We start from the raw sequence: 12,296 nt of genomic DNA on the forward strand, positions 1-12,296 counted from the left end.
TAATCAATAATAATATTATAATAATAACAATTTAATAATAATAATAAAAATAATAATAATATAATAATAATAATAATAATAATAATAATAATAATAATAATAATAAATAATAATATAACAGTAATAATAATACTAATAATTATAATAATAATAACAATAATAATTATAATAAAAAAATAATAATAATAATAATAATAATAATAATAATAATAATAATAATAATAATAATAATAATAATAATAATTGGATATTTGGTCTTCCAAAACAATAGTTCAAGAATTAATAATTTAGGAAATCAACGTATGCCAATCAACGCATGCCATTATAAATATCACCCCTTCGAAAATGTCTTCAAACCTCGCAGTTTTGTTTTGTTTTTTTCTTCACGGATGTTCCCAATTTACGTATCACGTACATTTTTGTAATTTTGCCAAATGCCATTGCAAAGTGGTGCAAATTACTGCAATAATTACATCAGATTGCGAAATTTAGCCAGCCATACATCCTTGAAGCATTTATTTCTTTTGGACTGATGACAATTATTGTGCTAACCATTTTGCCCTTTTCGAACATGTTTTGAAATACCTATTCCGTTTGGCTGATATCATAGAACTGCAAAAGGTGACACTGTATTATAGTAAAGAATATAATAACGAAACAAAGAAACTATTTGGAAGACAGGAATGATGTTTTTACTTGTTTTCCCGATTTTTAAAACATAATGAACTAGTGGATAACCCGCAATACTTGATTAGAAATAAGGCTATTTCGAGCAGGCAGTCAATACTTTAAGTATAATACAACTGTATTGTGGACATTTTCATAGATCGAGACAAATATTTTGAGCTATCAACGATCGTAATCGGTCCGGTAATGAAGTTTTTAGGTGCGCGAAAATGAATCTGGCATTAGGGATGCCAGCTAACAGCTATTCCTAACGTCAAATGACCGATCATTATTGGGGGCGGGGGGTATTCTCCGAAGACTTTCTGCCTTAGCCCCACCCTAGTTTCTTTACAGTTGACCCAATTTTCATCGTATAGTTCACTCCGTCACAATACCAGTTTGAGGCGTTGGGTCACATATTTTATAATCGTGGGCAAGCCAGTGGCATATTAGTAAGACACTCGGCTTTGGTTCGAAATGATCTTAATTAATCAAATCAGAATTTTTGTTTTGTGATCACAGAATTGGGTCATTCGGCTTTAGCTGGGGGAGAGCGTGAGCTCGAATCTCATGGAGTACATATTATATGAATATTCATGATACAACTATTGTCAACATTACTGAAAGAAACAAGACAACCCAACTTAAAATATTTGGATAAACCCGACTGACAAGAGGTTACTTGCAAAGTACTGAATGGAGTTTTGTCAATCTTGAGATGAAAGAGAGAGAGAGAGAGAGAGAGAGAGAGAGAGAGAGAGAGAGAGAGAGAGAGAGAGAGAGAGAGAGAGAGAGAGAGAGAGAGAGAGAGAGGGAGATATAGAGAAAGAGAGAAAGAAAGAGAGAGAGAGAGAGAGAGAGAGAAAGAAAGAGAGGAGAGAGAGAGAGAGAGAGAGAGAGAGAGACGTGAAGCTGTCAATTTTAATATATTACCATTTCACAGACCTTGTCGCATGTTAACATAACTGCTGTGCAAACACGTTCATTGTGGCACCAATTGCATTCAGTCATTCAGACGTCTGTAGTCTGCATCTGCTATGATCCATAATGGGATATTTGGTATGCAAGTGCTTAATAAATAGAAATGCACACTTCTTAATTACGGTCTCTCAGGGACGCTTTACAATAGATAGCTTTAAGCCTATATTTATACATAAAAAGTTACAGGCTTAACCCTTTCCGTACCAGCCATTTTCAGATTTCTTTTTCCAAAATTTCAAACCCACCCAGCACAAAAGTAGTTTTTTCTTCCTCAAACAGAAAAGCAACAAATACATTCTATGAATAATATTGAGCAGCAGAATGAACTCAACAACACAGAGGCACGTTTTTATAGCCAAAATGAAAAAAAATAATCTTTAAATTGTGTGATTTATAAAAGAAATCTGAATGATAAAGTGCTGGTTGGATCGTAACGAATGTGACGATTTTCTTATGGTTGATGAGAAGAGGGTTAAATCCAGATCGAGTTCCCAGTTCCCATCTCTTTGTGACCCATCTTGTAACTCTTGGGCTTTTATATAGAGACTAAACGTGCTCAAATCGCTTTAAAAGGGTCCCTAGCTAAGCGACCCGACCCAGGCCAGCTCAGCACACCGTGTCGCGATTTCGTTTAGGGCTCAGCGTAAGGTACGAGCGAGTCGCTGTGTTAGTGTTAGTGCACTCGCGCTATCTTGGTCGGAATTTGTTTTCTTTTCACAATATTTTTGAGACCGATTTTTTATATAATAATAAGAGAAAATGTTTTTTTTTTCATTTTTCAAATAGCAAATATATTTTTGTAGTTTAAGCTCTGTTTTTGATAAGGTCCCTTTTGATAAATCACATTAGTAAAACAAACACAAAAATTAAAAAAAAAAAAAAGAAAAAGAGAAAAAAATTGAATGAAAGAAGAAAAATAAGTATTAAAATATAAAACATGCCTTACCTTGATAATTGCACAATTTAATATATATCCATTTGAATAAACACAGAATCTTTCCCTCTGAGTTACTGAACGCATATAAAAAGGTATGCATTCAGCTGCGGGCTTGGGACCGCCAATGGCCCATTAAAAGATTCAACAGTATAATAATGCATGAAATAGGACTTGTGAGGCTGGGAAAATGAGTATAAATAATTCATTATAACTACAAAGATGACAGTTTGGCTATTTTCCTTCTCTGTTGTTGGATTTTATTGTCACTGTCAGCTTGAGTGCAGAAACGTTTCAATAAAATATTTACAATTCTGCGTGTAGAAATTTTGCTGAGAACAACATCCAAATGAAACAGTGCTGGAAAATCTTGAAAAATTCTTACGAGTCTTGAACGACAATGCATTTCTCCAGACATTTAAAAAAAAGTGTAGCAGTATAGAATAAGATGAAAAGTTGCAGTCGAAGGGTAATTTAGACCACCTCTGTCCATTTCCTCAGTGTAGACTTTGACATCTTCAGGGAACACGTCTCCATCTGCTCCTCGCAACTTTTCATCCTTTAGGGCCACATAGCCTCCGATATAATAAAGAATCATTTTCTCATCAGATGATAGTGTGTTAGTAGTGAGAGGAAGGTCGTCAATGATGAGAAGTTCCGAGTCTGTCAGTTCTTTCCCACAGAGATCACAGGAATGTCCAGAGGAGTTAAAATCAATATCCTTCTCAAATTCAATAAAAAGTTTGGCCCTGTCTATATGATGACAGTTCAAAAGATCTTGAGCTGTTATATAAAAATTGCAACCAGCTGACATCCTAAAATGAGCAAAATGCTTCTCTATGACATCTTGTTGGAAGAAACCAATGGCAACATATTGATGATGGACAGAGTTTTTTTGTGTCAATAGGTACTTTGATAAGTCAATAAGGCATCTGCAGGTCCAAGCTAAAGCATTTGCTGTGTCTCTTGTGAAGGATTTTTCCCTTAGAACAGGACTTGATGCTGTCATCCGGTCAGCAAGCAGTGCCCATTGATCCAGGATATTCAATTGATGACTACCAGCTTCTGAAAGTTCAATACATAATCGATCTGGGTCACGAAAACGAGTGCTTTGAAAGGGAGACTTCGTGTTAAAAACTTTCCAAAGCTTCAAAACTTCATCTATAAATAAGGCAGTGTTGATCCAAGAACTGACAGACTTTGATGACGATTTCAATGCAGAGCTTGTCTTCTCTGAAAATACTTCCAATACAAGGGAAACTTTCTGTTTTTCAATACTTGTGGGGTTCAATGCTGTTTTGGAAAGAGTTGAAAGTTTTACAAGAAATCCTGTCTCGTAATTATGAAGTTCTTCCAAATCAGACCACTGGGCAGTTACTGGTTCAGATGAATGACAAGGGTAGAAATTCAGACATTTTGTTTTCTCAGTAATCCAGTTGTTTCGGATATTTTTCAACAGGTGAACAGTATCATACAGTAAAAATAAGGATCTTGTAGGATCAACTGGGGACATGGTAATCCAAGGAGATGATTCATTTATTTTAGGAAATTTTTTGAAAAAAGCTTGATTCAATCTGTTGTTATCATTTATTATTGCAATTACTTTCCCTCCACATCTTTCAATTGTAGAAATGACATTTATAGTGTTACTGTACTGAAAATCAGATGTTAAGGCATGACAGGGTAACAGTTTGACAAGAAATGTTCTTGATCCAAAAAAGCACTTTACCATAAAACATAAAAACGTAGTAGCCAATTTATCAGGGTAATCAACAGCATATCCATAAATGGTTCCTCCTCTGTATGAAACTGATGCCTTGACATAAACTTCATCAATAATCAAAATACAATTTCTGGATCTTTCTTCAAGATGATTAAAAACATTCGTAAAGAGATTTTCATCAGAGGTGTTATTTGCCACACTTGTAATTCTTTTCATGGTAGAAATAGATGGTAATTGTAAATGATTACGAAGTTCAAGATACAAAGCACGGGATTTTTCATACCATGAAAACGCTAAAAACAGGTCCTCTGCAGAGTAAAGCCTTGAGTTTTTCGACGAATTCATCAGCTGAAGATTTCTGATACAAAAGTTGACTTTCTTATCAGTAACTTCAAATGGTGTTTTCTGCTTTGACAAATCGAAGAAACTCTTCAAGCTGACTCCAACATTTAATCTCACTGATGAATGGGTGACGAATACGTTTCCCCAAATGATACATCTCATACGTCACCCTGGGATTTTTAGTTCCAGTGTTGTATTTAAAATATACTGCAAACTTGTGAATTTGACCTTTCCTCTCACTACTCAATAAAATATATGAATCATGTGATCCTGACGGAAGAGTGAAAATGGCACCACAATTTCCAACTTCACAACAAAATTTGTCATGAAAAGAATCATATTGAAATAAATCAGACTCCATGAAATCTGACATCTCATCCAAATCAACAGCTCGAGAGGCAGCAGTGGCTTTTGTAGTAATCCGATGTTGAGTTTGTGACGAGCTTGGTACACATGATTGGGGTACATTATGAAAAACAGAAGGTGGGTCAACTGGAACAAAATATCGTCCTACACGAACCATTTTTGGATTATCAGGCCAATGTAGAGCACAAACTCCCATATGTTCCGTAACATCTTCAAAGTTAAGCTTATTTGGTAAGCATGAAATCCACTGTTTACGTTTCTGAATTTCCTTCGGAAATTTGTACACAGTTATTTTCAGATCAGCAGGTTGATCTCTGTAGCCAGTTCTACAATTGAAGACAGAGCACTTTCTACCCATTTTACAAAACAATTACTGTATGGAACAATATGGATAAAGAATTTAAAACTCCAACAACACAGTTTAAATGTATAAACATTTGAAAAGGAATTAAAAGTTAGAGCTTCAGTTAATCTGACTGAAATGTGAAATAGGGCTAATCACAGATTCAAAGCCGGTACCAAACCGGTATATAGTCAGAGAGGAGATGTTTTATTAGCAAAAAATATTTGCCAATTAAGAATCAAGTCTTTGTGTGTGATTTGCTGGGTTTGTTGAATATAAATTATTGTTTAAAATATCTTTTAATTTTTAGACACTAAATATTAAAAGACGTGTCTCTTAAACTGAATTTCAACCAAGAAACATATTTTGACAAAGAATCAGTAACCAAACTTAATTCGCTTTGTCTAATAAAAACCAATATGGCAACTTTGTTGGAATTTCGGTTACACACTCCACAAGTGTGAACACACTATACGTTGAGCCCTAAACACACCTTGCGGTTTTTCTCTTCGGCTGGCCTGTCTCAGCCCGCCTAGGTCCCTAGCCAACAGCAACACGGAACATATTAATATAACGAAACATGACGCCTGTTAGGCGATGTTACAATTTTTCCCGACAAGAGACAACACTATTAACGGCCAGGTACTCATTTTACACCTGAATACGGTAAGAGAATGGGAGTAAAGAGCCTTTCCCGATGACTCAACTACACGCCTCTCATGGGTTGGGGGGGGGGGGTCGAAACCCCTGGACCTTTCCGGTCCGGAGGCGAGTGTCATTCTACTACTACACCACATACAGTCTGGTAATATTGTGTGTCGAAATGACGTCGATGAAGCGAATTATTAAATTCCAGCGTAAAAATGATTTGAAATAGGAATTGTAAGATTCTGGAAGATTCTGAGGGCGAGTGTCAACACAAAACAAGACAAGACAGGTGTATTATGCAAATCATGCTAAATTTAAATTCCCTTTTTATAGCTGCATTTATTTCCTTCCAGCTTGTTATCAGGATGCAAATTATCTTTCTTTTAGAATGTTGGAGTATTGACGTAGTTGAGTCCTTGGAGAAGGCTTTTTAATCACATTCTATCACCGTACTCAGGTGTAAAATGAGTACCTGGCCGTTAACAGCGTTGTCTTGTGTCCGAAAAAAAATGTAATATTATAGCCAAACAGGCGTCATGTCCCGTCCTAAATGTTAAATGTTGTTTTTGGCCAGGGACCGACCCTTCGTAAAGCGCTTTGAGTACATTTAGTGGATATTGCGCTCATTTTGTTTGGGTTTTTTTTAACCGGTTGATATTTCAATTTGAAGGACGCGTGTTCTGGCTAAATCTTTAAATACATGTTGTTGTTTTTTTTTCCAGAGTATTTGTTAAATGGCAACATATTTATCCCACGTCGCTTCTACCCGTTGTATATTGATTTTGTACTGACTGGCGAGATATTAAGCTTGAAATAAATTATAATATAGGATTATGAATGATTGATATTTGTGTGGGGGTGAGGAGAGGTGATTGATCTGTGAAGACTTGTACATGTGTATTTGTGTTTGTTTGGTTTGTGGGTGTGTGTGTGTGTGTGTGTGTGTGTGTGTGTGTGTGTGTATGTGTATGTGTTTATTTATTACATGGTTGTGTGCAAATAATATGTGTGTGTGTGTGTGTGTGTGTGTGTGTGTGGGGCGAGTATTTGTGTATATGTGTACGAGGGGTCGGGTCGGTGTGTGTGTGTGTGTGAAAGAGAGAGAGTGAAGGGGTAGAGAGAGAGAGAGAGAGAGAGAGAGAGAGAGAGAGAGAGAGAGAGAGAGAGCGAGAGAGAGAGAGAGAGAGTGAGAGAGATAGAGATTAGAGAAATTCCAGTTTACTGTTTACTTTTTGGATCGTAAGTTCACCAAGGCATCGTTTTTTATCAATACATTTTTTTGGTGTGATTAAAAATGCAAGAGGGGAGACGGAGCATAGTGTAGAATAGAACAGATGAGAATATTGGCTGAACAGATCGATAACATAGCAGGAGAGGAGAGAGAAAGAAAGAGAGAGAGAGAGAGAGAGGGGGGGGAGAGAAAGAGAGAGAGAGTGGGGGGGGGGGGGATGGGACAGGGAAATTGGGGAGGGGTGTTGCGATCGTACACACGTAATAGGAATGTACGTCTGGCACAGCCTGGAAGTTTATTGAACGGTGATGATGTCGGACTGAAGGGCGTGTAGGGTAATGTAGGAGGTGGAAGGGGGAGTGGGAAAGGGTGGAGGGGTGGGGGGGGGGGGCGTGTTCGTGAGCAGTGTGCCTTTTTTGGGGTCAGTCAGTTCAATAAGGGGTTGTGTGTGTGTGTGTGTGTGTGTGTGTGTGTGTGTGTGTGTGTGTGTGTGTGTGTGTGTGTACTATTTACACGAAGGTAAGATTGTTGGAGACGTCGGGCGGGATGTGAGCAAATCGATGGAGGAATATGAGATAGATAGAGAAGAGAGAGAGAGAGAGAGAGAGTAGAAGAGGAGAGAGAGAGAGAGAGAGAGAGAGAGAGAGATACGATAGGTGGATTGGATTGGGGGGGGGGGGGGGGGGGAAGGGGGCAGGGGGGGGGGGGATAGAGGAGCTGAGAAGAGAAGGTGTATGGAAGTTGGAAGTAGATAGTTATATATATATATATATATATATATATATATATATATATATATATATATATATATATATATATATATTATACATGCATATATATGTCCATGCCCCCAAGAATAACTAATTACTTCAGTTTTATTAATGCCGTCGACATCCAATCTCTTTGTCCATTTCCCATTTCCCAATGTCACATACTGTTTATATTGTTTCATATTAGCATATGTTTATTTTTGTTTCGTTGTTTAGCAAAATATGGTGTTCAAAAATGGTCAAAATGTGAAAGTGTCAACGTTTCACTCGAACAACCAGCAAAGGATGGTGCTGCTGCTGCTGTTATTGCTGTTGTTGTTGTTGTTGTTGTTGTTGTTGTTGTTGTTGTTGTTGTCGTTGTTGCTGTTGTTGCTGTTGTTAATCATTATAAAATGTTCTTCTATAGCGCCAAATGCCGAGGCCTCAAAGCGCTTTACAATATTATACTTATCAACCCATAAACACACTCATACCGAGCCAAACAGACTCACACACAACAATCGCACACACCAACTATGCAAGTTTTACAAAATGAAATTGACATTCAACAAAATGAAATCAAAAAAATAAAACGGACTAATTTACTCATCAAGAAGGAAATACCTAGTAGGTATAAATATTTCTTAAAATTGTCCACGCTGCCCGTCATCCTTTCTGACAAAGGAAGCGAATTGTTGTTGTTGTTGTTTGAAAAGAGTCAATTTTAATATCTACGTCAATTCACTCAATTACGTTTTTCAGACACTGTTGTTGCTTTTTTTTTTTAATGACAAAGAATGGACAGAGGTGTCGGTTCCGGGGCTGCTACATAGGGCTAGCAACAGGCAGGCATGGGGGAAGACTGTAACTTCTGTTTCACGCAAGTCCGTCCCCCCGACGACCATCCGGTCATGGGATTGAGTGAGTGAAAGAGTGGTTTGTGTCCGTTCCCTCCTTTAGGCAAAAGTGATTTGATGTATAATTATCTTATATTATTATTGTATTTAATTTAAAAAATGAGAAAAAATAAAATGAGCATTATATAGCATTATATAGATAAAATGATACAATTAGGTAGATTCGGTATCGAAGACCCACCGAGGAGAGAGATTCGATTACAGAGACTAACTCAACACAATTTTTTTAAAAAATTGAGCTTTATATAGCGCAATATCCACTAAATGTGCTCAAAGCGCTTTACAAGGGGTCCCTGTTCAACAGCAACATTTAACATGTAGGACGGGACATGCCGCCTGTTAGGCGATATTACAATGTTTCGGACAAAGACAACGCTGTGAAAGGCCAGGTACTCATTTACACCTGAGTACGGTGAGAGAAAGTGAGTAAAGAGCCTTTTTCCAAGGACTCAACTATGCGCCGAGCGCGAGGCTCGAACCTGGGACTTCCGATCCGAAAGCGAGTTACTACTGTCTTGATGAGGGAGGTGATACTATTAATAAATGAGGTTGTCCTGACCTTCGTCCGAGACACAGGGTCCCATCAGGTTTTACAAGGCTTTTCATTTTGCCCCGTGTCATGTACAGTCCGTAAGAGTTATCTACCATGTTACTGACTAGTGTCACAAGGGAGACAATTTATGGCCTGCTTACACGTCGTGTTACTACCATATGGTTGTAAACTATTTCATTATTCTCATTCGACTAATGCTCCATCTCACCCCCCCCCCCCCCCCCCCCCCCCCTTCCCCTTCCCCCCCTCCCTCTCTCTCTCTCTCTCTCTCTCTCTCTCTCTCTTTTCTCTCTCTCTCTCTCTCTCTCTATCTCTCTCTCTCTCTCTCTCTCTCTCTCTCTCTTTCTCTCTCTCTCTTCCACTCTTCCTCCCTATCTGTCATCATCATCATCATCATCGTCATCTTCTTCTTCTTCTTCTTCTTCTTCTTCTTCTTCTTCTACTACTACTACTACTACTACTACTACTACTACTACTACTACTACTACTACTACTACTACTACTACTACTACTACTGCTACTACTACTACCATGTTTTTCCTTAGGCGGTAGTATTCATCTTATGCACTCAATTTGAAAGCACCCTTTTCAACTCCACCCCCAATATTTGTATGTCCATCAATCGATTTACCATTCATTTCCATTCATTTCCACAAGTTCTGCTCGTTTACTCTCAAGTTCGATTCTCTCTGGTCTGGATATGACTTTTGTTTACCACCTGCCTGTCTCTGCCCATATAGTGTAACATCGTTTTTTGTCTCTGACCATGTCTTTTCAACTAGTTTTATCTGTTTTATTATGTCTACGACGCATTCATCCATTCATTTATCATTCCTTCTGTTCACCCATCCGTCCATCCATCCATCCATCCATCCATCCATCCATTCATCCAACATCCATTCATTAATCCACCCCTTCCTTTGTTCATTCATCCATCAATCTACATTTCTACATATCTATACAACCATTATTCCTTCATCCATCAATCTACAACAGCATTACACATAGCAACACGTCGGGGGTTTTTTCCCGTACATCCATACTAACCATGCCAAACCAAGATTATAGCTTAACCCTCTCCTTACCAACTATTTGAAAATCGTCACATTCGTTACGATACAACCCGCATTTTTCTTACTCAAATTTCTTTTATACATCATAAAATTTAAAGAAAAGGAACAGTGTGTTGTAGAGCCTATTTTGCTAAAGAAATACGGTATCGCAAGAACTTTACTGCTATTGTGTTTGGGTGATAAAAAAATATTTTTGTGTTAGTTGGGTGTGAAGTTTTGGGGAAAATCCTTAAAATGGCTGGTAGGAAGAGAGTTAAACTGCCATTTTACCTTTCAGTGACAAAGCAATTTTTCTTCTTCTAATTTTGGGCTGAAAACCTTTACATCAGACATTGATAGATTAACCTGACTCCAACTTGCTATCACGTCTTTAACTTGAGAGTTGTGTGAAACCCCATGATTAAGACTTAGTGTGACGAGTCGGGTTAATCATTTTTTGATATTTAAAAAAAAATTGAGCTTTATATAGCGCAATATCCACTAAATATGCTCAAAGCGCTTTACCACATTGAAATATAATGAAATAATCTATTATAATAAAATACATAATAAATACCTACATACTTAATCTTAATACCAGATTCTGATATCATAGACTTATAAAGTAAAATTTTCCAACCAAAATGAGAGAGAAGGAGTTTTTTGACATCGAAACGTAGAATTGCTATATTCCAACAAAATCTTGCTGATAACAAAGGCAAATTAAGGTAAAGGATGAAATTCCCTCCGCTGCCGGAAAGTGAAAGTGGCCAAATTAAGAATAAAACTTGTAGAAATAAACGAATGAGGACATTCGTTGAATTCGGGGAGATAATCTGAGAGGAAAAGTGTAAAAACAAGAAACTAGAACTGAAACAATAAAAGAAACAAAGCTCTTTGTTCCCATAATATCTTTGAGCATGCTGTTCTTTCTTCTTCGTGTAGATTCATAAATTCCACAGATCCTGAGTAAATTATGAAACTTGTTACCGTTCGAACAGGACGCCAGTGTATAAAGTTTTTGTTGTTGTTTTTTGTGTTTTTTTTTTTTTTTTTTTTTTGGGGGGGGGGGGGGGGGGGGGGGGTTGTTGCTTTTTTGTTTGTTTTGGTTTTGGTTTTGGTTTTGTTGTTTTGTTTTGTCCTTTTTTAGGGGTGGGGGGTGGAAAGAGGATGGGGGGAGGGGGGGGGGGCGCATATCTCAAAGAAGACTCACCTACCCAATGGCACTGGGTGGACAAGTTGATCAGAAAGATAAAAACAAAGTTTCATATGCCAAAACAATTTGAGTTTCTCGGCTGGCCGGGTCATTTTTTTTCTCTCTTCGTTTTCCCCTTCTAAGCAAACATATTCGTTTAAAAGTCTGTCTAATGATGCAGAATATGGCATAATGCATAACATTCCTGTCAGTTTTGGACATCGGTCCCAACTCGGGGTTTTCATTTGGAACTGGTTTGTTCTTGACGTGTAAACATAATTGGAGAAAGTATGATGTGTACCAGCTTTTAAAGGCTCAAATAATGTCGGAAATGATAAAATTAAAATAAAAAGTAAATAAAAATTCCCTATATTCATCACCAAGGGGAAATTTGTCTTTAGGGTCTATTCCAAGGGAAGACTGGAGTAACTCAGGCGTCTGCCGCAGTGCCGCGCCGCAAAGTGAGCTAGGGCGAGGTGACTTGCTCAAAGCCTTACAACTTACAACGAGGCGGTTAGTCGAACTCGGTACCTTTTGGGTACGAAGCAAAGACCATACCGCTGAGCCACGTTGCTGCCCACGGTCGTTAATCTCAT

This window comes from Berghia stephanieae, chromosome 6, assembly GCF_034508935.2.
Source record: "Berghia stephanieae isolate SIO BIC M18660-M18661 chromosome 6, UCSD_Bste_1.3, whole genome shotgun sequence".
Classification (NCBI taxonomy): Eukaryota; Metazoa; Mollusca; class Gastropoda; order Nudibranchia; family Aeolidiidae; genus Berghia; species Berghia stephanieae.